The sequence below is a fragment of the Cydia pomonella genome, chromosome 26 (assembly GCF_033807575.1).
Source record: "Cydia pomonella isolate Wapato2018A chromosome 26, ilCydPomo1, whole genome shotgun sequence".
Taxonomy (NCBI): domain Eukaryota; kingdom Metazoa; phylum Arthropoda; class Insecta; order Lepidoptera; family Tortricidae; genus Cydia; species Cydia pomonella.
In genome coordinates, this window is record NC_084728.1 from 10,879,612 (window position 1) to 10,905,481 (window position 25,870).

At 38.1% G+C, this 25,870-nt stretch overlaps 1 protein-coding gene across 1 annotated transcript in view; it reads right to left on the reverse strand.

Annotated features, from left to right (window-relative positions):
* The window catches only part of LOC133532287 (talin-1), a 165,395-nt gene that overhangs the window by 121,960 nt on the left and 17,565 nt on the right, over window positions 1-25,870 (reverse strand). Inside the window, exon 2 of the mRNA XM_061870891.1 lies at window positions 16,926-17,055. The gene's annotated coding sequence lies outside the window, so the exon portion shown is untranslated. The remainder of the gene's footprint in view (window positions 1-16,925; window positions 17,056-25,870) is intronic.

The following is a 25,870-nucleotide window of genomic DNA, read 5'->3' on the forward strand; positions in this document are numbered from 1 at the left end:
CCGGTAATCCGATCGTCTGCTTTCTATTAGCATCAGGGGTGTGTAGTGGACCGTTAATGCAAGTTTTATTGGCTCGAGGGTGGATTTGGTAAATTCATTAGTCACGTAGATATTTTATGTGGTGATAGATCTTAGGCCAAATTTTAGACGCCTTTTACAACCACTTAACGAAGATAATTCATTTGAGCAGTTATCGCTCACGGTGTTAGATTGGATGTTTGTCCCTTAAGAGGGTCAGAAAGTCATAAAATTATTTCTATAGGGCATGAAACAGATATCTTACAAAATTGGTTTGATTAAAGCGTTAGCGTTACCTAAGGGTGGGATTATTTACTTTTGCAAATATCGAACTGAAACTAATCTCGTTGTATAGTGCATACCCATTACCAACTTTGTGAATGAATCACATTCATCAAGTGGGTATGCACTGTTGATATCGCTGTTTTCGCTGACACATTTAGTTATTGAATAATGAAACAATTGTTCAAGATTGGTTGGATTCGACGGTATATTTGGGTATTTTCAGATGATTTCATGACTGAACTTAGAAGATGAAACGTCAAGAATATTACCATACACGTAAAATTAAGCAATAATGTTAATTTTGATAAAACAGTCTTCATAACAAATCCAAACTCAATTCTATGATCAAGAGACAACGTTTTCCATTCTTTATAATGCAATTTACTCAGCTATCATATCCAACAAGAAAATAAGTAATACAACCCCTAACCGCGAAAGCCTAAAAACTCCCGAACACAATTCACTCAATCATTCAGTAATTGGTGAGCCAACAGTCACCCGAGCTAGCAATTTAGCAATTACGTGCCATCGATCACCGCCCGCTGAGAAAGAGAACTGAGACTAATGAAGAGATTTGAATAAAGAACCCCGTTGATTCTGGATTAGAAGTCGATAGTGTAGAGAATTAGATCTTTCTCCTTATTGAAAGACCTCCCTCCCTGTAGATAGTGCAGAATTTGGAGGTTCAATAAGGACCCCGTGGAGATGATGCTGGTAGATTAGAAGGTTCAGGTTTATTGGACGAAGACAAATGTAGTAAAAATGGTAATCGGGATTAGAAGACCAATTTGTGAGCTTGTTTTCTCGACGCTTTGATATGACACTTTAGTGATTAGGAAGCCGAAATGAAACGTCGGATATGTTAAAATTAATGAAATTATATCGCTTTAGATCCGCTCTAATCACTCTCTATGCTTTGATATTAATTTGCAAAGTTGGCCCTGAGTTAAAGAAGAACGTCTTAAACATAAGGGCTGATGTAGATTGCGTGCGAACTCGTATGCGATTTTAGTTACATTGAGGACTATTGGTTACATCACTATTGGTAAACCAAATATTGCAATGTAATAAAACTCGCATGCGAGTTCTCGCACCGTCTAAATGAGCCTTAAACCATAATTTTTGGTATAAAAATGACGCAAATATTCACGAAACCAAAGCATTCATTATTAAATATGTAATTACACATGACATCGAAATATAAATTAATACAGTCCATCATGTAGCACATTAAACGAAACCTAATGTTCACGTTACTGTTATTACAAATATTAACCACGCTAACTTTGAAATTGCTCACAGCAACACTATCAACTGATCATTTGTGCACCTTGTCTTTGTAGAAAAGCTCAGGACTTGAATTTAGAGCCTACGCCAGAATACCAGAGAGGATATATATCGTAATATACCTATTAATAAAGGCCTTACAAAACTCAAATGAATAAAACCGGATTTAATTTCATAGTGTGAAACACATATAACTGCACGTTTAAATTGAAACCTAACGAATAGTTAGTAGAACTATGTAAATATTGATAAAGAAAAAACCCGAATCGCATAAACCTAAACCAGAAAAGAATGTGATACACCTATTAATATAGACCTCACCAGTTTCAACATTGACAAACTCAAATCAATGAAACCTGATTTAATTACACAAGTGAAACGCATATGACTGCAGCCTGTCATTTAAAAGGAGCCCTAACGAACAGTAATGACAGGGCACAGGGTGCGGAAATTATTCTAATCTCAACAAACAGATTAGGGGGCAACGGCCCCGGTCGATGCAGTGTGATGGAGGTTGAAGAGATTTTCGTACTGTTAAAAGGTAGGAAGTAGGAACGTAACTGTAAATGTAAGGGGGAAAATGTAAATTAAAAAAGAGTAAACGGCTGTGAGAAAGAGTTTGATATGTGACTTGATAATGTCATTTTATTAGCCTACAAAGTAATCAAGTTTTACTAAAAAGGAAAGGTATTTTTGAGAAAATTACAAAATAAGTAGTTAATAATTTGAACATGTTGTAAGTTGTGTAAGAAGATTGAGGATGTCGAGAAAGTAGTAACGATAGTAAAGTTTAAAATTGAAGTTATCACTGACGAGAAACTATCAGCAGCTTGAAAATCGCTAAAATTTCGTAAATATCTAGAACAAATAGCGGAAAAATGTACAAAATTTTATGAAAATTGTGCAAGATTGTATTGTAATGAACAAGTATCAACAAAACTGTACAAGAATTCTGATTAAACATAAATGTAAAAAATAAACATTTGTGATTTTAACCACAGCAAAATAAATCTACTTTCTTTTTTTAAATTAATTTAGTGAGTTAAGGAAAAAGATAAATTAATTTAATTTCTGTAAAGAATTAATTATTAAAATACGGAGAATCTTGTTAGAAATGTTTAATTTATCTCAATGAATCAGTCATCAAGTAAGTGATATAGGATGATAGTTTGTAGTATTTTTTAAAGCTACACTACATATATAATATTACTTTCAAAGAAAGGTCTATTACCTTCTTGGTCTTCGAAAGAATTAATTAATTATTTGGGTCTACGAAATATTTACCCACTTATTGAGGAAAGTTTATATAGTAAGAATCTAACCAGTCAAAACAAAATTAACTACAGTACACAATAGGACTTAGAAAACGTGACACTAAACACGTGGACTCACCTGACAGAGCGCCCCATCTCGCCGTCTCGTTCCCACAAGCTCCCTCGCTCTTTCACGCCCTGCTTCCACTTTGGAAAATTCAGGATCTCGTGGTCGTAGAGTATGAAAGAGCAAAGGACCACCGCCAGCGGCGGCCCTGCAAGGAGTGAACTCTTGGCGATGCTGCGGCACTCTGGTGCTTCTGTCATCCCAGCATTCATGAGGGGACGAATCGCGCATGCGTACTAACCACCCTTCGTCTTTTTCTTCCCCACGGGTGTGAAAGAGCGCGCAATAGGGATGATTTCGGAGGGTGTCAAGGAAATGCATCTAGGAGCTTGCTCGGATTTCCTTCTGTGATTTTGTTTATTGATTTCGGAGGCTGCGTTATTAATTCTCTTGTTTGAAGATTTTTGTGATAAATTGCGGGGTTTAATGATGTTCTTTCATCAAACACCTGTGCTTTGATTTTTTTAAGAGATTGCCATCAACAATTTGATAATTAGATAAAAACTATAATAATCACTCTAAACTCGACCTTAAATCAATGACTTAACTGTCAACATAGCAGCGTATAGGATTAAAAATCAAAAAATAAAATATTACCAGCTTCCTTTACAGACAGATTATGCAAAAAACGCTCTTAAACAATCAGTATCAGATGCCAAATGACAAGCAGCTGGCAATAATCTCGGGATTTGAAGCGTCTCTTTACACTATCGAATATAAACTCTCAATTCGTAACCCTTATTGCAAAGACGTAAAGCCCAATTTTCAGTTGGGTTGCTACGATAAGGAAGAATAGCGAAGCGATTGGTGTTTCTATGTGAGTTAGAACACTAAGAACTGCGGTGGCGTTATGGTTCCATTTTTATCACTTGTCACTATGCCCGTCACTTTCGCGCTTACTTGTTAGAACGTGACAGGCATGGTGACAAATGATAAAGAGCCGACCATCTTAGCCCTGCATCATAGTTTTACATGTCTTAGATATACGGTTAACGAAGGGCCAGTTAAGGGTGCTGCTGTAAGACCTATGTGTACATACCTATGTTTTTCAAATAAAGCATTATGATTGTAAGGACTAATTGTGAAGCGATTAGTGTTTTTGACTTGGTACGGTCACGTCTGAAAATATGGATACGGATAAAGTGCCAGAATTATGTGTCCTTTCTTCCTAGCGTTGTCCCGGCATATTGCCACGGCTCAAGGGAGCCTGGGGTTCGCTTTGACAACTAATCCCAAGATTTGGCGTAGGCACTAGTTTTTACGAAAGCGACTGCCATCTGACCTTCCAACCCAGAGGGTAAACTAGGCCTGGTTGGGATTAGTCCGGTTTCCTCACGATGTTTTCCTTCACCGAAAAGCGACTGGTAAATATCAAATAACATTTCGTACATAAGTTCCGAAAAACTCATTGGTACGAGCCGGGGTTTGAACCCGCGACCTCCGGATTGCAAGTCGCACGCTCTTACCGCTAGGCCACCAGCGCTTCCAGAATTATGTGTACACTACCATAATATATGGGCCATAAAGTCGTGTATACATATTTTTGGCACTTTGATCGTGTCGATGTTTTCTGACGTGACTGTACGAACTCAAGTCATAATGATTAAATAAGAAGGAATTAGATTTCCGCAGTACGAAACAAAAAAAAATTGTGCTTGCACAACTATTTATGTAAATTTAACAGATCTAATGGATTTAAACCTGGATGAAATTACTGATTAATTGCACCTGCAACTCCAGAGGAGTTACATACGGTTGCCGACCCTAACACTTCGCACTCTAGTTGAGCTCTGGCAACCTTACTCACCGGCAGGAACACAACATTATGATGATGTTTAACGCTAGAACGGTCTGGGTCCGGGCTTAAGCTCTGGTTTCCTAGGATAGCGGTGACGTCATATAGCGGCCGTCACTATACAAAATATTAGTCCATATCCAATATTATTTTGTATGGAGCCGGCCGCTATATGGCGCAAGGCTCGGGAACCGGTTAAATTTCCAATGCTTTATCATGTACTTGCCGCAAAACCTTTTAATTTCGGTTTCGGACTAAACACCGTTATTCTTAAACCGGTTTTTATAAGAACAGTTCTTGTCAAATTAACCGGTTTAAAACAATAAAAACCGGTTTCTTCCTATGCCGGTGTCTATGTTTACGTGATGGCACAATTGACACACCACCAGACCGACCGCCCGTTGCAACGGTCATCGATTAAACCGTTTTTTTTAGGTTACAATATTTTTTTAAAACGTTCGCGTTCTTATAAAAGTTCGAAGGAAAACCGAAATAAACCGATATTTACCGGTATTTTAAAAACCGGTTTTGAGCCTTAATATGACGGCACTAGGAAACCAGAGCCAAAACCAGAGCTTTAAACGTCCGACACTTCGTTTTCTATGACGTATGTATGACCGGTGGTTCTATAAAAAACGAAATCTCGGACTCAGGGCTATAACCGCAAAAATCGAAGTTCGTCAAGTGCGGGCATTTTTCTCTGTCACTCTAATTACGTCTTAGTGAGAGTAAAAGAGAAAGATCCCCGCAATTTGTGAATTTCGGTTTTCGCGTTAGGCCCCCAGACCGTTCTATCGTGAGTCATCCTAAATTCGTTTAATTGCATATTGCATCATATATCCATAAACAAATGGACAATTATGAATATTTGCCCACCGAAGCGCGGAACGCAATAAGCTTGAAGTAATACGCGACGACGTAAGGGTTGGGGGACAAGTATAAACAGTATACAAGTATTGCTTTAACCGAAAGTGTTATTTACTTTTAAATTTGGGAGATTAAGGAGTGGTTCAGAAAAAAAGTAGCAGCACATTATGTGGATTTTTCATTTATATTTGGTGATAATTGTTAAATAGCGCATTGTTGTAATAATCCGTACATACTATTCTATACAATTAAATACAATCGTATTTTTTTTTACTCTCTCTTTTTTCGCTCTTATATTTATTACGTTTTAAAATTTCGGCGCTTTCCGCCGCTGCGCCCGCTTTTACATTAGTCCGTTGGAGGTGGGACGGTGCCAGTGTGTCTACGCAGGTAGCATCCCACACTAACACCCGTCCCAAACTCCAAGGAACCAAAGACACCCCATCAGGCCTCTTGCCATCATCCCTGATAATGCCAGTCGACTCAAGAAGAGCAGGCACATTGACGGTGGCAAGAGATCGACGGATTATGTCATTAAGCGACGCATGTCTTGAAAAACGACCTGCACTTTTTTGACAAGATAATCCATGGTGTCCCAGGCGGTCCACGTCCGTGCCACAAGACCATATATGTGGCGTACATACCGAAACCCCGAGTCGCAAACCAGTCGCCAGTCTTAGGGAGGTCGGATCCAAGAAAGTACCAGTATTAGGTGAATATTTACAATCGTATTTAAAATAAAAGGGCTAATTGAAGTGTTCACCTTTTATATTACATGTCTCCTTAGACTTTTTGAACAGCGTCTTCTGAGATAATTTATTAGGTGTTTCTCATAAACATAGTTTTTTCTTTAAGTTTGATAAGCTACTTAATACATTATTAAATTGTCTGATGTTCGATATTGCCCTTTTTAGGGTTCCGTAGCCAAATGGCATAAAACGGAACCCTTATAGTTTCGCCATGTCCGTCTGTCTGTCTGTCTGTCTGTCTGTCTGTCTGTCTGTCTGTCCGAGGCTTTGCTCCGTGGTCGTTAGTGCTAGAAAGCTGAAATTTGGCATGGATATATAAATCAATAAAGCCGACAAAGTCGTACAATAAAATCTAAAAATTTAATTTTTTTTAGGGTACCTCCCCTACACGTAAAGTGGGGGTGAATTTTTTTTTCGCTTCAACCCTAGAGTGTGGGGTATCGTTGGAAAGGTCTTTCAAAACTAATAGGGGTTTTCAAGAAACATTTTTTGATAAAGTGAATATATTCGGATATAATCGCTCCGAAAGAAAAAAAAATATGTGTCCCCCCCCCCCTCTAACTTTTGAACCATAGGTCCAAAAAATATGAAAAAAATCGTGGAAGTAGAGCTTAAGAAAGACATTAAATGAAAACTATAGCGGACATGATCAGTTTAGCTGTTTTTGAGTTATCGCAAAAAGTTTTACCTTCATAGTAAAAAGACTTACTTTAATTAGGTACTGATTATGCAAATTTGCCTATTTGTTTAACTCGGGTGAAAGGTACCATTTACTACACTTTAAGCTCCAGTTTAGCTTATTGTGACGGAAGAGTAACTACGGAACCCTACACTGAGCGTGGCCCGACATGCTCTTGGCCGGTTTTTGATTTGACTTCACTTTGTGGTAGTTACATGGAATTTCCATTGTTGTGTACCTATTTGCGATTTTAACAGAAATTTGTTTCCCATAGAAAAACCTCTATCAGAGGTTAGATTGGAGAGACTTCCTGACTACCGAAGATGAACTCCGGTTTATTGGTATAAATTACTCGTAAGATGATATTCCTAAAAGCATAGAACTAGTTGTGAAAATTGAAATTCAAGTGTGGCATTGTGGAAAACGGCAGGTGAAGATTGACAAATTGTGTTGTTCAAAAAGTCACGAAGTACGGTCGAGGAAATTGATTATTTAGCAGTTTACGGTTCACTTTACATTGGACATATCTTAGCATAAGTATGTACAACCAAATTTACTTGAACCGCAAGTTGCTAAAGAATCAATTTCCTCGACCGTACATTGCAATAAAAATGAGAAAACTTTAACAATCCGATATTTCTCAATATGATTTTATTGTATTATATAGTATTTTATCTGCAGATTACTGGAAATTTGTACAAAATAAAAAAAAATATACTAGATCACTCACTGCCACTTTTTTACTGAACCACTCCTTAAGAGGGGAGTATACCACGTGGTCATCAATAGAAATAGAGAAAACGTTTTGCCACTTCTAAATATTTTCCATTCTCTGATGTTTAGTATGTTATTGAAACAATGAAAAACTAGGTTTATAAGTTTTCCTTTTTTTTACTTTGGAAAACAAGATTTTTTTCAGTAGCGAAACCTATAAATCTAGAACAGGTATTATGCTGAAGCGATCGACACCAAAATCAAAGCGATTTGTTAAGATTTAGTTAGAGAAAACCGTTTTCTCCCGAAATGGAATTTCATAGAAAATTACCGTTATTTCGTTAGATTCAAAAAACTATTCTTCCCTCTTAAGGTACAGTAGGTTCAGGCAGCAGAGTAGTTGAAATGGCAAAAAAAAAAACATTTTTGGTACAAGCTTTTATCGCTGACTGTACTTTTCTTTCCACAGGCAACTAATACTCATCGAGACAATTCAAAAAATCCCAAATACAATTAGTTTGCGTTGTTTTATCACAGAGTCCCTATGGCCACCTCCTTTCTTCATCATCAGATCTCCTCGATGGTACCATAATATTGCATTGTCACCATACGTACTCACATAGTTGAATGTAAGAACTTCGTTTTGCTAGCTCGTTCGAATAACACTTCAATTTAACTACATATGTACTTATAATATTAATTTAACTACACTAGCTGAAATTGGAAACTGAGTGGGGTAGATTCTTGAGTGTTTGTTTGTGTAAAATCTTATAATTGATAATTGACTGTCAATCCAAAGGGCGATGTGCTGTCAAGTTTGAAAGGCCAGTTTAACCCTAACCGAAAACATATATACCTTTTTAATTTGTCCCCCTAATTGAAAACACAATTGCAAAAAATAGCAATTAATGCCTTAATTTTCGCAAATGGATCCCTAAATCAAAAAATACTTTTTAAACACTTAAAATAATTTGCGACAGATCAATCCTGCAACACCGCAATGGGGTTGAAGTAAAAAACGATACTAATAATATAGTAATATTCATACTGTTTTTTCGATTTTCTGTGGAAATTTTTCTGCCTATTCGTTACAGTTAATCCGCTACCCAGGAGCCTTGCAGAGCGCTTTACGGATTTTTTATTTTATTTCGCAATTTCCATCTGTCTGTCTATTCGTCCAAGGCCTCTGATAAAGTCTTTAAGATAGTTTGTCATTTTTGCGTTCTTCGCGTATGTAAAGTAGTGAATAAAATAGAATAGAATATCATTTATTTCAGTATAAGGAGACTAGAACAACCTAGCAACCGTTTAACACGTACTTCCTAAATAAAATTTTATTCAGATTAAAATATTTATATGTAATAATATTTTGAGTCTGTAAAAGTACCCATTTATTCGTGGACATCGTTTAGCCGTAAATATTTCTCTGTGGAGGCCGCGGGCCGCAGGCCGCGCCAAGGAGCGCCGTTCCGGCCGGCGCGGCTGACATGACAAGTTGTCAAATGAAATTATCAACAAATACCTATTTTTATGTGAAATTCGAGAAATGTTTTTTATTATGTTGAATACAGACGATTTTTCCTTATCCGATGGGGCAATCATTGGATAACCAGACCGGTTTGGTTGGAGTAACCAGATTCGGATGTCAATATGTGTTACCTATATAAGTGTTGTTTTTCATAAGTTCCAAGCGTACATTTACTTGAAGTGAAATCGCTGTGCTCGCGTGTGTTTCTACAGTTATTTTATATCCTTTTTATTTTATTTTAATTGTATTAATTAAGTAGTTTTAGAGTAAATTCATATTGCATGTCCCTATCCGCAACCAATGCTGTCGCCCCAACTGCGTCGTTGGATATAGATGTACGATGCCCTCAATGTCCCCAACTCCGTTATTTCAAAGGTTCCAAAGGCTTAAACATCCACATCGCAAAAAAACACAAACCCCAGGTATCTTGTTCGGCCCCTGTTACATCCTTTCCTCCATCGACACGTAACTCACAACCACAATCCTCACCCTCCGACCCACCTTTTTGGCAGACTCTTAGTAACCTCAAAAGTACCCTCCCAACCGTTAAACGTATACCCAGAGGCGCTCGCGTCGCATTTTCCAAACGCCTCACTGAAACCATAAAAGCCACAGTCAGTGAAAATACAAAACACGCCTGGGAAGAGCTTTTGACATTTTCATTCAAAGTTCTTCACGTTAATGTCAATGACCACTCTCATAAATCTCTTACCACCAAAATTAAGGAAAACTGCTGTCATGATTCTCCTATACATCAAACTACTCGTGAATACACAAGCAGTTGGAACATTTCTAAAATAGTAGAGAGCAAGGTAGCCGACGGTGACATCAGGGGAGCCGCTCGCATCATTTTTTCCAACGACGTAGTAGCATCTAACAGCACAGATACACTTTCAGCCCTAGCTAATAAACATCCTCCTCCAGCAGCCAGCTTCACCTTGCCTGACCCTCCCCAACCCAGTGACTTACCGCTTAAGGCTACAGCAGAAGACGTCCTAGGAGCCGTCATGTCGTTCCCGAATGGCTCAGCTGGCGGTCTAGACGGCCTCACGCCACAACATCTAAAAGACGTGTTAAGTAGCGACTGCAACGGAACGCGTGACGAGCTCCTTTTACAGCTTACGTCACTCGTAAACCTTATGTTGCGAGGAGAAGTACCCACAGACGTTATCGACATTCTTTACGGTGCCAACCTTTGCGCCCTACAAAAAAAAGACGGCGGCATACGTCCAATCGCTGTTGGATCCACTTTTCGGCGTCTCACTGCAAAATTAGCTTGCCGTGCCATCCTTGCAAAATTGGGTAATGAATTTAGTCCTATTCAACTGGGTTTTGGGTCCAAAAGCGGTTGTGAAGCCGCCGTCCACGCCGTGCGTACTTACGTGGAGCATCGGGCGGGCGAGGTGTTGCTGAAGGTGGATGTAACAAATGCTTTCAATTCCGTGGACCGAGGCGCCCTGCTGACCCAAATCAAAGAAAAAATTCCCGAAACATACAATTTCTTGTGGCAATGTTACAGTTCACCTACTAAACTTTTATATAAAACAAATCTTTTGGCCTCCTCTGTTGGTTGTCAGCAGGGCGATCCCCTAGGCCCAGCCATTTTCAGCCTCGCCATCCATCCTATCATAAAAAAATTAAATTCTAAATTAAATATCTGGTACCTCGACGACGGAACCCTTGGAGGTGATGCCTGCACCGTTTTAGCCGACTTACAGAAACTAACATCCGACCTAAAAACTATTGGCTTAACTTTAAACTTCTCTAAATGCGAACTATTTATCTCGAACTCGTCTCTTGACTGTCAAAGCATAGCGGATAACTTTGCCTCGATAGCTCCCGGAATCAAAATTACCAGCGAAAATGAGCTTCACCTCCTCGGCTGCCCTATTTTAGACCAATCCTTCGACGAATATGTCAATGACAAAATTCAAAATTTCAGTTCTGTTTCGGAACGTCTTTTGAAAATCAACATGCATACCGCCTATTCCATCATTCGTCACTGCCTTTTTGTACCCAAATTCACCTACGTTCTCCGCTGCAGTCACCTCTGGAAGCATCCCAGCCTACTCCTTAAACTAGATTCGCTAATTGAGGACACTTTGTCATCAGTCCTCAATATACGTTTCGAAGAAAGGTCTTGGACCCAGGCTACTCTACCTATCCGGCACGGTGGCCTGGGTATCCGCAAAATTTCTAGTGTCTCGCTGCCAGCCTTCTTGTCCTCGGTGCATAGTGCTCAAAACCTAATTGACAGCATTTTAACCCCTTCTCTTGGGGCCATAGAGGCAGCACATTGCACCGAGGCCAGGAATGTTTGGTCACTAACCTGTGGCAACACAGATCCACCTTCCAATCCCTGCTCGCAGAGGCAGTGGGACGAGCCGCTCTGCCGCCTAGTACGGAATAGTCTTGTTGATACGTCAACTGGTACGGCAGATCGAGCTCGTCTTCTTGCCACTGCGGAGTGGGAGTCGGGACTGTGGTTGCAAGCTCTACCTTCACCATCCATAGGCACCCTAATCGACAACTCCACTTTTCGACTGGCAGCTTGTTTGCGTTTAGGGACTATAACGAACGTTCCCCATCGCTGCCGTTGTGGTGCCATGGTGGATAGTTATGGTCACCATGGACTCTCTTGTGGCAGAAGCGCCGGCCGCATACCCCGACACGCCAGCATCAACGATGTCATCCGAAGGGCCTTTGTCAGTGTCAAAGTTCCGGCCATACTGGAGCCCGTCGGTTTGGCAAGGGACGATGGCAAGAGGCCCGACGGTATGACTCTGGTGCCTTGGAAGTTGGGACGGCCTCTAGTTTGGGATGCCACATGCGTTGACACTCTCGCGCCGTCCCACCTTCCGGGTACCAGCAGTGGTGCTGGTCGTGCCGCGTCCGCGGCCGAAGACCTCAAACGCCGAAAATACGCCACCCTCGTCAGTAGCTACATTTTCGAGGCGTTTGGGGTCGAAACGCTGGGGCCGTGGGGGCCAAGCGCGCGTCGGCTCTACAAGGACCTAGCGTCGCGCCTTATAGATGCCACAGGTGACCAGAGGGCTGGCCAGTATTTTGCTCAAAGGATAAGCATTGCCATCCAACGTGGCAATGCGGCCAGCCTTCTGGGCACATTGCCCATCGGCAGCGACTTGGGAGACGTTTTTTATTTACTTTAAGTTTATTTGTAGCCTTTTTTATTATTATTAAGTTTATTTATAGTTTATTGTTATAATTATGTAATATCTGTGAAATAAATCTTACCTTGTATAAGTACACAGTTATACAGTTATACCACTATAACTTCAGTATAAGTACACAGTTATACAGTTATACCACTATAACTTCAGTATAAGTACACAGTTATACAGTTATACCACTATAATTGTATAACTGTGTACTTATACTGAAATAAATGATATTCTATTCTATTTTATTCACTACTTTACATACGCGAAGAACGCAAAAATGACAAACTATCTTAAAGACTTTATCAGAGGCCTTGGACGAATAGACAGACAGATGGAAATTGCGAAATAAAATAAAAAATCCGTAAAGCGCTCTGCAAGGCTCCTGGGTAGCGGATTAACTGTAACGAATAGGCAGAAAAATTTCCACAGAAAATCGAAAAAACAGTATGAAGTTCTTAAAAAAATAAGTGTACAGGTTTTTAAAGGGTCGGCAACGCGCATGTAATATCTTTGGTGTTGCGGCCCATACGCTACGGTGACTGCTTACTATCAGGCGTGCCGTATGTTTGTTTGCCAGCGACGTGGTATAAAAAAACATGAAAGCCTAAAACAGACGAATGATCATCACGTACTGACCAAAGCTTAGTCTAAAATCCATACAAAGAGGGACGTCAAGAAATGGCAAATGTATGCAGCGCGCCATGACGTCCGTGTGAAGGGGGTCTTAATGGATAAGGCCAGAACTATATCTAGGGAAATATAGTTTTTTGGGCGTGCTGTGAAAGTTGGAAAGCTTTTTTAAGAAGTAAGTTGTAAGTATGAGGTTGCATTTGTTATTACACGAAGGGTGGAGAATCCTGATAAGTATAGATATCTTGATAATATAACAAATGAACAATTTAAATCATGCATTTGAACAATGCACAATGCAAGGATAGACTACAATCAAAACCTTAAAAAATTAAAGTTGGCTCGATATAAAAGGAATTAAAACAAAAAATATTACTTTGCTTATCCGCGAAAAGATAACGTGCTAGTTAATCAGCGCTGACCCGTTATACTAACTTGCATATCTTTACATGCGTATTGTTTTAATTTATATGGTTTCCGCGAAGTAACGCCTGATTCTATTAACTATAATATATAAATAAAAGAGTCAAACACATTTTAGAAAAAGGTCACTTCTGTGAAAAATACAATCGATGTTAACGACTCTGATACATAAGTAGATATCCCGTTTTTCTTATTTGAGTTTCAAGTACTGAAAAAATGTATCCCGCCTGTAAAGGTGCCACTAAAATTAACTTTAGGTTACCTGAACTTTGCGATGTCTACAGTAAAGACGCGAAAGAGTTTGCAAAAAAATGTGTATGACCCAAAAAATCACATTTATTTTTAAATGTTACATATCATAGCGGTATAATTTCATTTCATCAAACACGCAAATGTTGAATAAACTTACTGGCAAACCCTTGAGTCTTGTCAACATCATGTCAACATGGTGCTCGATTTCATAGTCACCCGGCTCTGGTCAAAGTGTTATGACATAGTTTTCCAAAATTGTTTTATGAAACATTAAAAAAAACTTTTATTTCTTATATGAATCCATAATAAACTTTTTCTACTCGTCGACTGTAATAGTTTAATTAAGATTTCGTATACCAGACTATAATTGCATACTTTTCATGTATGGCCTCCCAACTCAACTATTATATTTATTTCGATTTCAACTATAAAATAAATTGACCAATCACGTGTCACCGCGCTCATATAGAAAATACTCTACTAAATATATAATCGCGCGTTTATGTCTTTTGTACTACAATTTTGTCTACTGAGATACCATATTTCTTTAATCATTTAAGTTTTAAAGTAAAAAACACATAGAGAATTTTGTTTATCTTGGATAATCCAAATCCAAGTTATGAGGGTTCAAAAAAACGACGAAGTGCTTCGAGAAAAGATAGGTAGTGCCCTTGCGCTTCGCTTTGCTCGTCTTGGCGGGGGCATTACCGTGCCCCCAGATTATAGAAACGGGATTTAATCGCGTATTACGTTTTTTACCTCCGAAGTTTAAAACTTAATACGTGATTAAGTCCCGTTTCTATAATTTAATAATGTTTAAAAATCTTGAAATTTTAAATCAATAATTTAATTAATAATACATAGAAATTACGGACGGCATTATTATTCGGCGGTTGTTGTGTCGAATATCTGAGCAAACACGCAAAGTGCAATATGTTGGATAAACTCTAAACTCGAAACCCTTGAGTCGTGGTGTCAACATTGAATGCATTTCCATTTACGTCCGGCAATCGAAAGTGGTACGGACCGATTTCCGAAATTAATTGAACCGATTTTTTACATGCCCTAACCGTGATTCGAAGTGAGGACTTCTAGATTCGTAGGCGCCAATAGCCTAGCCGGTCATTATGGTCGAATATCTGAACAAACAAAGTGCAATATGTTTGATAAACTAACTCGAGACCCTCGAGTCGTGGTGTCAATATGGAACGCGTTTTCATGGTCGCCCCGCACGAGTTTAAAAAAAAAAAGTTACAGACTGATAAAAAAATTGTTTGTACAAATCTGTTTTTATTCTCAGTATTTTTAATCCTTTACTAGTATTTAAACCCAGGGGGGCGATTTTTGAATATAAAGCGCTCGTCACTCGAAAAACGGCGAAATGCACAAACAAAACACGAGTGATAGAAATTGGAAATCTAGTGGTATTGACCACTAGTTTGCAATTGAAATGCAAAATGTATTGGAGATATTATTAAAGGGAGTACACGTAATCGAGCAATCGAAATTCAATAATTGGCCCACAGAACCTCAAACTTCGTCAGTTAGAATATTTGAAGTTAAAACAAGAAAAAAACTTTAAAGTAAAATTCTTAAAGAAAATGATTACCACTCATTCCAGGTTTTTAGCGTTATCTTTTGGATGACAGTCGGTTGATCATACTAGCTGTGCTTTCCCCGGCGTGTTATAATGGAAACGCGCACATCGTGTGACACGCTGGCTGTCACAATATTGACTCGCGGAAGGGTTAGCTTATTAGCGATGTTGCCACAATCTATTGTATCAAAATACTTGGTACAGTCACGTGCAATAACACTGGCAGAATACGGTGCTCACAAAACTCAGTATAAGGTCATTGTTTGTCATGTTCACATTTTCATTAATTAATCTAATAAGTCTTGGGTTGATAGTACTAAAAACAATTTGTTATTGCATCACATAGTGCACCTGACATGACAGCTGAGCAGTGTTGCCCGCGCATTGTCAGTATGGCCGAAAGTTAATTAGAATTGAACATATTGAAAATTAACCATTACAAATTGAACCGTAACGGACGGTTACAGTTTACGGTTCAATTTGTAATGGTTAATTTTCAATATGGTCAATTCTAATTACCGTTCGGCCAACACTGCATTCTATTATATTTATTAGGACACTACACTATCTCTAAGGGACTGCATCCCGACTGCAACTTGTATGGAAACTGCACGCCGACGTTGCAGTTTGCAAGCCTTAACACCGCTGACGAATAGTGTGATCTATGCATAATTCAGTACCCCTGGTGTAAATTTATTCCATATCGTGACGTGAGCTACGCGTTTGCTTTAAGTCTCATTTTGTATGGGACTTTGAGTTTCCAAAACGTCCCGCTTGGCGCGCTGTTTCAAAATGAGACTTAAACGCGTACGTTCCGTCACGCTATCGAATAAATGTACACTAGGGGTTCTGAAGAGAAAAGATAATATAATACAGTATATTGTATAATACAGTATGTTGTATTGTATGTTGGTATTAATAGAAAAGCTGAAATAATCAAAAGCACTTTAGTGATTCACTACTGATGTGCTGTCAAGAAGTTTCCGAGATTGCTTCCATGTGGAAATATTTCGGAACATTTTCACATTTTTGTATAAAGACGAAATTTTGTAATCATAATTAGGAAATTTAAGTAAAAGTGTCAAATAATTGTGTTGATAAGTCTCACTAAATTAAATTTCATTATTCCTTAAATAAATATTATAGGACTGGAGACTTCACACTTCTGGAGACTTTATAGGACATTTTAAGTCCCACAGTAAGCTCAAGAAGGCTTGGGTTGTGCGTACTCAGACAACGATATGTGTAATATGTATGTAAATACTTAAATACATAGAAAACACCCATGACTCAGGAACAAATATTTGTGCTCATCACACAAATAAATGTCCTTACCGGGATTCGAACCCGGGACTATCAGCTTCATAGCCAGGGTCACTACCCACTAGGCCAGACGACCGGTGGATACTTTAGTTTTTCCCAACGTTCTGGGAGTTTTCAGTCCATGAACTAAATTTTTCTTACAAAATATCATATTTCTGATATTTCCATTAGTATTCCGAATTCCGTGTATTCAAGGTAATAATAAAATAAACTTACCAAGTACAAAAATATCTTCGTTCGCGTTTCGTTCGTTATAAATACGTCTAACAATATAGGCACAGATTCGTTGGCTTTGTATAAGGCACTTGTTTGGCGTGTTGCTGTCTCTCTCACATCGCAGTTATACCTGGGGAAGAGAGAGAAATAAATAAGTTAAAAATTGTACTTGTAGATTAAGTACAGGACCATTTTTAGGGTTCCGTACCCAAAGGGTAAAACGGGACCCTATTACTAAGACTCTGCTTTCCGTCCGTCTGTCTGTCTATCCGTCTGTCACCAGGCTGTACATTATGAACCGTGATAGCTAGACAGTTGAAATTTTCTGTTCCCGCTATAACAACAAATACGGAACCCTTGTCTAGTGATAGACTGACAGATCAGTCAGATACAGTCTTAGTAATAGGGTCCCGTTTTACCCTTTGAGTATGGAACCCTAAAAACGAGGGCGGTATATTGCGATAAATCCTCAACCGCTTCAATCTTCGGGACAAACATAAAAATGTCCGCACGGAACCCGTAACCAGTAAAGTTCCGCTACCGATAACGTAGCCACGCCCTAATGCACAATAACATGTTTAATCTACCCTTGCTTCGGGAATAGCAAACATATAAATCGTGAATATAAAACTCTAGTTTTAGAAACTATTTACAATATGAGATGGACCCGGGTACGTCCTTAAGCGACGTCCAAAAGAGAGGTATGGGCATTGTGAATTTCATCTCGCTTTGTGTGGTAGGGCACAGCACAGCGGATGTCATTCCAGATCTAGAGCACAGCCCAACTGGGGAAGTACCTCCACCTTACAGAAAACCGCAGCCAAATAACACTATTAGACCCTACTCATAGTGTTGTGTTCCTGCCGGTGAGTAAGGTTGGCAGCGATTTTGATAGCCCAGACGGTGCAAGTACTATTTCAAACGGCGGACTTCTATGAGACATTATGACTTTGAAATAACACTTGCATCGTCTAGGCTATCAAAACCGCTGCTAATTTAGCTTGGTCTAACTCTAGCAAACAAAAAAATAACCTATAAAGTGCGAATATGAAAATTAAGTGCTAGTCAATCAGTGCCAACCAACCCGGTAATTTACGACCGTTAGTTTGACGAACGGTCTATCCTAGTGACCCTGTCTACGAAGCCGATGGTCCCGGGTTCAAATCCTGGTAAGGGCATTTACTCGTGTCATGAGCATGGATATTTGTTCCTGAGTCATGGGTGTTTTCTATGTATTTATATATTATATATATCGTTGTCTAAGTACCCTCAACACAAGCCTTATTCAGCTTACTGTGGGACTTAGTCAATTTGTGTAATAAGGTCCTATAATATTTATTTATTATTATTTAATTAGTTGCATGTGAAATACGCAAGTAAGTATAACGGGTTGGCACTGATTGACTAGCACGTTATCTTTTCGCGGATGAGCAAAGTAATGTTTTTGTTTAATTTTAATTAGCCCTTTACATTTGGTAGCTTAGATTCCCAGCACCCTTATAACCTAGGTAACTAAGTTGAACTGAAACTGAAAACTAAAGGCCCCGAACCCCGAAACTGCCGAATACCGTTACATAACAGGCTCCAGGGCGGCGGCAGACGACGCCCAGACGGCGCCTCCGAGCGGCGCCGAGAGCGAGACGGCAGATAACTCCTCTCGTTCCTAGGAAAGTTGGCGCCCAACGTGGGGCCACTGTTGTATGGCTAAAGGTCCTATCAACAGTGAAAACTGTTCTTGGTTCTAACTACAAACCATCGACCTTATTATCAAGGAAATAGAGTTCATTGAAAAATATCACGCAAGTAGGTAAGTTGGCGCCCAAAGTAGGACCACCGTTTGGGCCGAAGGGTCGTATCTATGTCGCAGCCATCTGGTTAAATTAGTCGGCTAATTGGTCGCCTCGGCTATTTCTCGCCGGGCCGATAGTTAATTGAACTAGAACCACTCAACGTGTAACAAGTTAGCGTATTACAATTTAGCCCTTTGAAAATGACTGGTTCACTCAGCCAAGTAATAAAAAAAAACTAAAAACTTAAAGAAATTAAATAAATAAATTTACAATAAAATAAGTAGGTAAATAAATACAATAACCTAACCTTTTCGGTTCGTTGAACATCATAAATTATGAAATTTATTTACCTACTCATTTTATTGTAAATTTATTTATTATGATTCATAATAAATAAATAAATATTATAGGACATTATTACACAAATTGACTAAAGTCCCACAGTAAGCTCAATAGGGCCTGTGTTGTGGGTACTTAGACAACGATATACATAATATACAAATATTTATAAATACTTAAATATATAGAAAACACCCATGACTCAGGAACAAATATCCATGCTCACCACACGAATAAATGCCCTTACCAGGATTTGTACCCGGGACCATCGGATTCATAGGCAGGGTCACTACCCACTAGGCCAGACCGGTCGTCAAATTCTTTAATGACCAATCTACCTAAAAGAGCGTACTCCCATCTTAAATGCCGGCAACGCACTTACAACCCCTCTGTTGTTGGTGGTGTCCATGGGCGGCAGTAATCGCTTACCATCAGGTGATCCGTCTGCTCGTTTGCCTCCTCTATCATAAAAAAAAAACTAAATTACTACACGACGTTCATCCATCTGGTCAAACGTTGCGATCAATGACTTGGCTGGTTGTTCTTCAACCATTTAATTGGATGCCGATGCATTGATTAAATAGGGTAGTCGACTGCTTAGTCAAATCAGGGCTATAACCGCGAAAATCGAAGTTCGTCAATTGCGGGCATTTTTCTCTGTCACTCTAATTACGTCTTAATGGGAGTAAAAAGAGACAGATCCCCTCAATTTGCGAATTTCGGTATTCGCGGTGGTCCCCAGTTTCTATTTTCGAACGTTTTGACGAAATAATGTACAGGGCGGCCTTAGCCATTGGACAAACCCTGAAATCCCACGTAGGGTTACTTCTCAGGAATGCTCTGGTATTATTTTTTTTTTAATTAGAACAAAAGATAGAAAATATTTTTTTCGAACAAAAGTTATTTGGAATAATCGACTAATACAAAAAGATACGCACTGTGTTTTTGACAATTTGTTCGAAATATTTGATAATGATGACATATTTCAAAAGTCAGAAGCTTATTAGTGTCATAAAAAAAGCGGCCAAGTGCGAGTCGGACTCGCCCATGAAGGGTTCCGTACCATTTATGACGTATTAAAAAAACTATGTACTAGATCTTGTTCAAACCAATTTTCGGTGGAAGTTTGCATGGTAATGCATATCATATATTTTTTTTAGATTTTTCATGCTCTTATTTTAGAAGTTACAGGGGGGGGGGGACACACTTTTTTTCACTTTGGAAGTGTCTCTCGCGCAAACTATTCAGTTTAGAAAAAAATGATATTAGAAACCTAAATATCATTTTTGAAGACCTATACATAGATACCCCACACGTATGGGTTTGATGAAAAAAATTTTTTTTTTTAAATTTTATGACGTATTAAAAAAAACTACTTACTAGATCTCGTTCAAACTAATTTTCGGTGGAAGTTTGCATAGTAATGTATATCATATATATTTTTTTAGATTTTTCATTCTGTTATTTTAGAAGTTACAGGGGGGGGGACACAAATTTTTTCACTTTGGAAGTGTCTCTCGCGCAAACTATTCAGTTTAGAAAAAAATGATATTAGAAACCTAAATATCATTTTTGAAGACCTATACATAGATACCCCACACGTATGGGTTTGATGAAAAAAAAATATTATTTTTAATTTTTATGACGTATTAAAAAAAACTACTTACTAGATCTCGTTCAAACCAATTTTCGGTGGAAGTTTGCATGGCAATGTATATCATATATTTTTTTTAGATTTTTCATTCTGTTATTTTAGAAGTTACGGGGGGGGACACACATTTTACCACTTTGGAAGTGTTTCTCGCGCAAACTATTCAGTTTAGAAAAAAATTATATTAGAAACCTCAATATCATTTTTAAAGACCTATCCATAGATACCCCACACGTATGGTTTTGATGAAAAAAGATTTTGTGAGTTTCAGTTCTAAGTATGGGAAACGCCCAAAATTTATTGTTTGTTTTTCTATTTTTGTGTAAAAATCCTAATGCGGTTCATAGAATACATCTACTTACCAAGTTTGAACAGTATAGCTCTTATAGTTTCGGAAAAAAGTGGCGGTGACATAATCGGACAGACAGACGGACATGACGAATCTATAAGGGTTCCGTTTTTTGCCATTTGGCTACGGAACCCTAAAAATCGGGCTTCATATACGATACGTGTCACGATAGTTCTTTAAAAGAACTTTAATAAAATGTATCATATTGTAGTAGTGAACCAGTATAAAATCACTACCTAACGACATTGATAAAAGAACAAAGAGCTGCTGTAGTGGCGCTACAATCCGTGGTATAAAGTTCGGTCTACACTAGGGTGACCAGTACCCCTAGTGTACATTTATTCGATAGCGAAACGTCACGTACGCGTTTACGTTGTCTTATTTTGTATGGTATTTTGAGTTTCCAAAACGTCCCGCTTGGCGCGCTGTTTCTAAATCCTATACAAAATGAGACTTAACGCAAACGCGTACGTCACGTCACGCTATCGAATATATTTACACTAGGGGTTCACATCAGATACCCGTGTACCCATGGGATGGGAAAATAAATGAAAGAAAAACGAAACGAAACGAACGAAAGAAAGAAAAGAAAGGGAAGGAGGACAATTTAAACGTTGGGAAGACGACATAAGAAAGATGATAGCTGGCCCAACATGGAGACAAACTGCATGGACAGGATAAAATGGAAAGGTTTAGAGGATGCCTATGCCGAAGGACAAGCTGTAAAAAGGAAGAGACGAAAACCGGTTGCTTATTTTATTCACTTAGTTAAGAAATATACATATACAACGTGTCTACCCTAAGGACATAGATTAATAGGACGTGTCGATTAGGGTATTTTTAACCTATGTACAAAGTACAAACGCCACAATATTAACGGAGAAATTAATGATTTACGGTTTAACACTCCGAAACAACCTGTATGTAGACAGATGGTAATTAAAGAGTGTCACTTTAATCTTATCGTCACTGCGAACGACTAATACAGTATGCTCCTATTTACTAACGATTTATTTGAATTAATTAAACTTGAATTTTTTTTATGTTTATCTAATCAAATAATTCCTGAGAAGGAACTCTACTCGGGATCTCGATCAATGTCCAGAGAGTAGACACGTTGTATATAGTGTAGTATAAAATATATATAGTGTAAAGGTACCCACTTAAATACGAGTATGTGAGTCTAAGTTGACACGATCTATTCTCCTTATGTTCAGCATACTTCTTTCGATGTTATGTTGTGATGTTTCTAATTTTCGCATGTGTTCGTTTGTTAATGCCCATGTCTGGCAGCCATATGTCATGCAAGGCAGGATACAAGAGTTGAAAATGCGGCTTTTTAACTTAAGTGGTATTGATGGGTTCTTCGTTATTTCTTTTAGTGACCAGTACCTGTTCCATGACGAGTTAATGCGACATTGTATTTCTTTTGACGTGATCTCTGAAGTAGATATTATTTGGCCCAGGTAAGTGTATTCCGTGACATACTCTATCTTGAAGTTACTAATTTGTATGGGAATTTTGGACCGATTGGTCAATAGCTTTGTTTTTGACGTATTTATTTGTAGTCCTACTTTTTCGCTTTCTACTACTAGTTGTTCCAGCATAATGCGTAGGTGGTTCGCGTCGTCAGAGATAACTATAAGATCATCTGCGAATCTAAGGTGGTTTAATAAAGCACCGTTTACTTTGATGCCATATTCGCTCCAATCCATTTTCCTAAATACTTCCTCTAAGACTGCGGAAAATAACTTTGGCGATAAGGGGTCTCCTTGCCTGACGCCCTTCTTGATCTTAAACCTATTACCTTGCCGTTCAGTCTTTATTGTCGCTGTCATGTCCTTGTAGAGGTTCCGTATGAGCCTTATATAATATACTTTGTATGTATGCCTTGGTTCAACAAGGACTCCCAGATTTTTGCATGATATAATGAATCGAATGCTTTATTGTAATCTACGAATGCCAAATAATAGGGCATTTGGTATTCGTTGCACTTTTCGATCAATTGCTTTATTGTGTGTATGTGGTCAATCGTGGAACAACCACTTCGAAACCCTGCCTGTTCCTTAGGCTGGTTCTCATCTAGTACTTTCGTGAGACGACCTAGCAGAATCTTTGAGAACACCTTGTACAAAGATGACATAAGACTTATAGGCCTGTAATTATTAATGTTGTCCCTATTTCCTTTTTTGTGAAGTAAGATTATAGTTGATGATGACCATTGGGATGGTATTATTTCTCTTTGTAAGATGTCATTAAATATATCTATTAAGGTTTCTAAAATGGTTTCGAAAGTGCCCTTTAGAACTTCATTCGAAATGCCGTCTTCTCCTGGCGATTTTCTGTTTTTCAATGTATCCATGGCTTTTGATATTTCTGATTTTATTATAGGAGGGACAGGTTCTTCTTCATTTTGTTTCTCAAAATTCGGTGACGTATAAGAATTTGTATCATTATATAATTGTCTGTAGAAATCGGTAGCTTCTTTTAGTATATCTGTCCGCTTGGTTTTAGTTTTGTTGTTTTTATTATTCTTCATTTTTGGAATCCACTCCGTATTTTCCTGTAATTCTTTCCATGCTTTTTTAACTCCTCCTGTAGATTCAATGTGATGTATAAACCTTTCAGCTCGCGTTCTTTCTCTGTGTTTTCTTATACTTATGTTAATTTTCTTGCTTATACATGCAATTTGTTTTCTATTCTTTGGTTTTTGTTTCTGTAGTGCTTGTCTTTCCGTTAGTAGCTTTCTGCTGGTCTCTCCTAGCTTATCTTTTTTGGTTGTGGTTGCGTTTAAAGTATTTTCGATGTTCTGAAGCCCTTTTTCTAGAATGTTGTATTTCTCTTGAATATCTTTTTTGTTTTGTATGTTTCGTTGTAGATTTTTTTCTAAGTAGTTTAGTGTTGTTTGCGGCAAAGGCATCTGTATTTCTTTTATGTTGTTTTTAATATGTTTACGAGATTGTTTTAATTTGTGACTTTTTATCTTTCCACGCACCATACGGTGATCAGTATTAAAATTAAGCTGGTTTATTATGCTTACATCTGCAAACATTTTTGGATTGTTCGTTACAATGAAGTCTATTGCGTTCTTTACTTGTCCATTGGGCGATATCCATGTCCATCTTCTGCTATTTTTTTTGTTAAAGAAGCTATTCATAATGCATAAGTTTTGTTGTTGTACGAAATCTACAAGCCTTTGCCCATTATCATTTCGTTTTCCAGTTGTATAGGGTCCTATAAATTTACTTTCATTTGGATAACGATCTCCTATTTGGCTGTTTAGATCGCCCATAATAATGATTGTGTTTTTTAGATTTTCGACTGTAGATTTAAGAACATGATAGAAATCATCCTTCGTTTCTTTTTTAGAACTCTCTGTTGGTGCATATACTTGTATTACCGATGTATATTGTTCATCTCCATGTAAATCTATATTTAAGATTGCTATTCTGTCGGAGATTCCTATAAATTCTTTAATTCTACTTTTAAAATGTTTTTTGACTAAGAAGCCTATTCCGTAACGTCCTGGTGTTTCATTCTTGTAGTAAAATATAAAATTTTCATGTTCTTCAATTTTTTCTTCGGATCTACGAATCTCGCTCAGGCCTAGTACATCCCATTTAATTGCAATGAGCGCGTGCTCCAGTTCATACAGTGATTCTTGGCTTTTTAATGTTCTTACATTCAGAGTCGCAATGAAAATGTGTGGTTTTTTTTTTTTTCTATTCTTTTTTCCTTCCGGTGTGTTGAGAAGTTTTGGGGGGTTTTGGTCTGTCTCCCCACGGTGACCAACCGTATTGGGGACGTAATTTATTTTTGATTGTTGTTCCTTAGCTAATGTTGTATTATCTCTGTTTCCGATGTCTAGTGTATCCTATGGGTTTGTTTTTGATGATGATGTCCCTGCAGCTGAGTTTGACCTGGCTCTCATATAAGCAAAAGGGTCGGTTTTTGTCAACTTAGCTGGGGCAATAATGGATCTTTCTCTTTCTTGCTGTGAGGCTGTGGGTGAGGGCGAGGTAGACATATCTCGTTTCCTTTTTTCGTTTTCTTTTTGCTTTATAATAATTTTATTGTTCTTTATGTAAGCTTCATGCCCTTTTCCTCTTTCTTGAACAAGTTGTTGTTGTAGAGTTTTCCTTTTTTCTAGAGTTTCCTTTGTAAAATCTTCGGTTATGTATATGTTATTGGGCATGTTTTTCTTTTTCTTAAGAATTTCAATTTTTTTGCTAAGCGTTGTGAGGGACATCAATATTGCTCTTGTTTTTCCTGTAGTTTTTATTCCGAGTCTTTTCATTTCTCTTATGTCATAGTTATCAATTTGGACAGCCAGTGTCTCAAAAATTTCCACGATCTTCTTCTGAAGTTCTGCGTAATTTTTTTCGGATTCTGTTACGCCGTGTATTATTATATTATATTTCCTATTCATATAATCGAGGTGGTTTACTTTCCTCTTCAAGGACTCAATTTCCACTTTTAGGTTTTTATTCTCTTCCACTAAGGGATTAATTTTTTCATCTATTTTCTGCATAATTTTGTCCGAAACAGCGTTTGTTATTTGTGTAGTTTGCTTCTCAAATTCTAGTTTCATTGCTTGTACTAAAATCGCAATATTTTCTTCTGATATTTTTTCCGCCATTTGCAAAAACTAAACGCCGTGTATAATGCGTAAAACGGAACGTACAGTTAGGTTTGTTAAGTTGGTGCAGTCAACCTGACGCTAAGTTCGTACGTGTTGTTATGTCGTTATATTTCTTAGTGATTGGGGATAACCTCAAATAATTATCGTACTCACTTGTGTTTTTATTCCATGGAA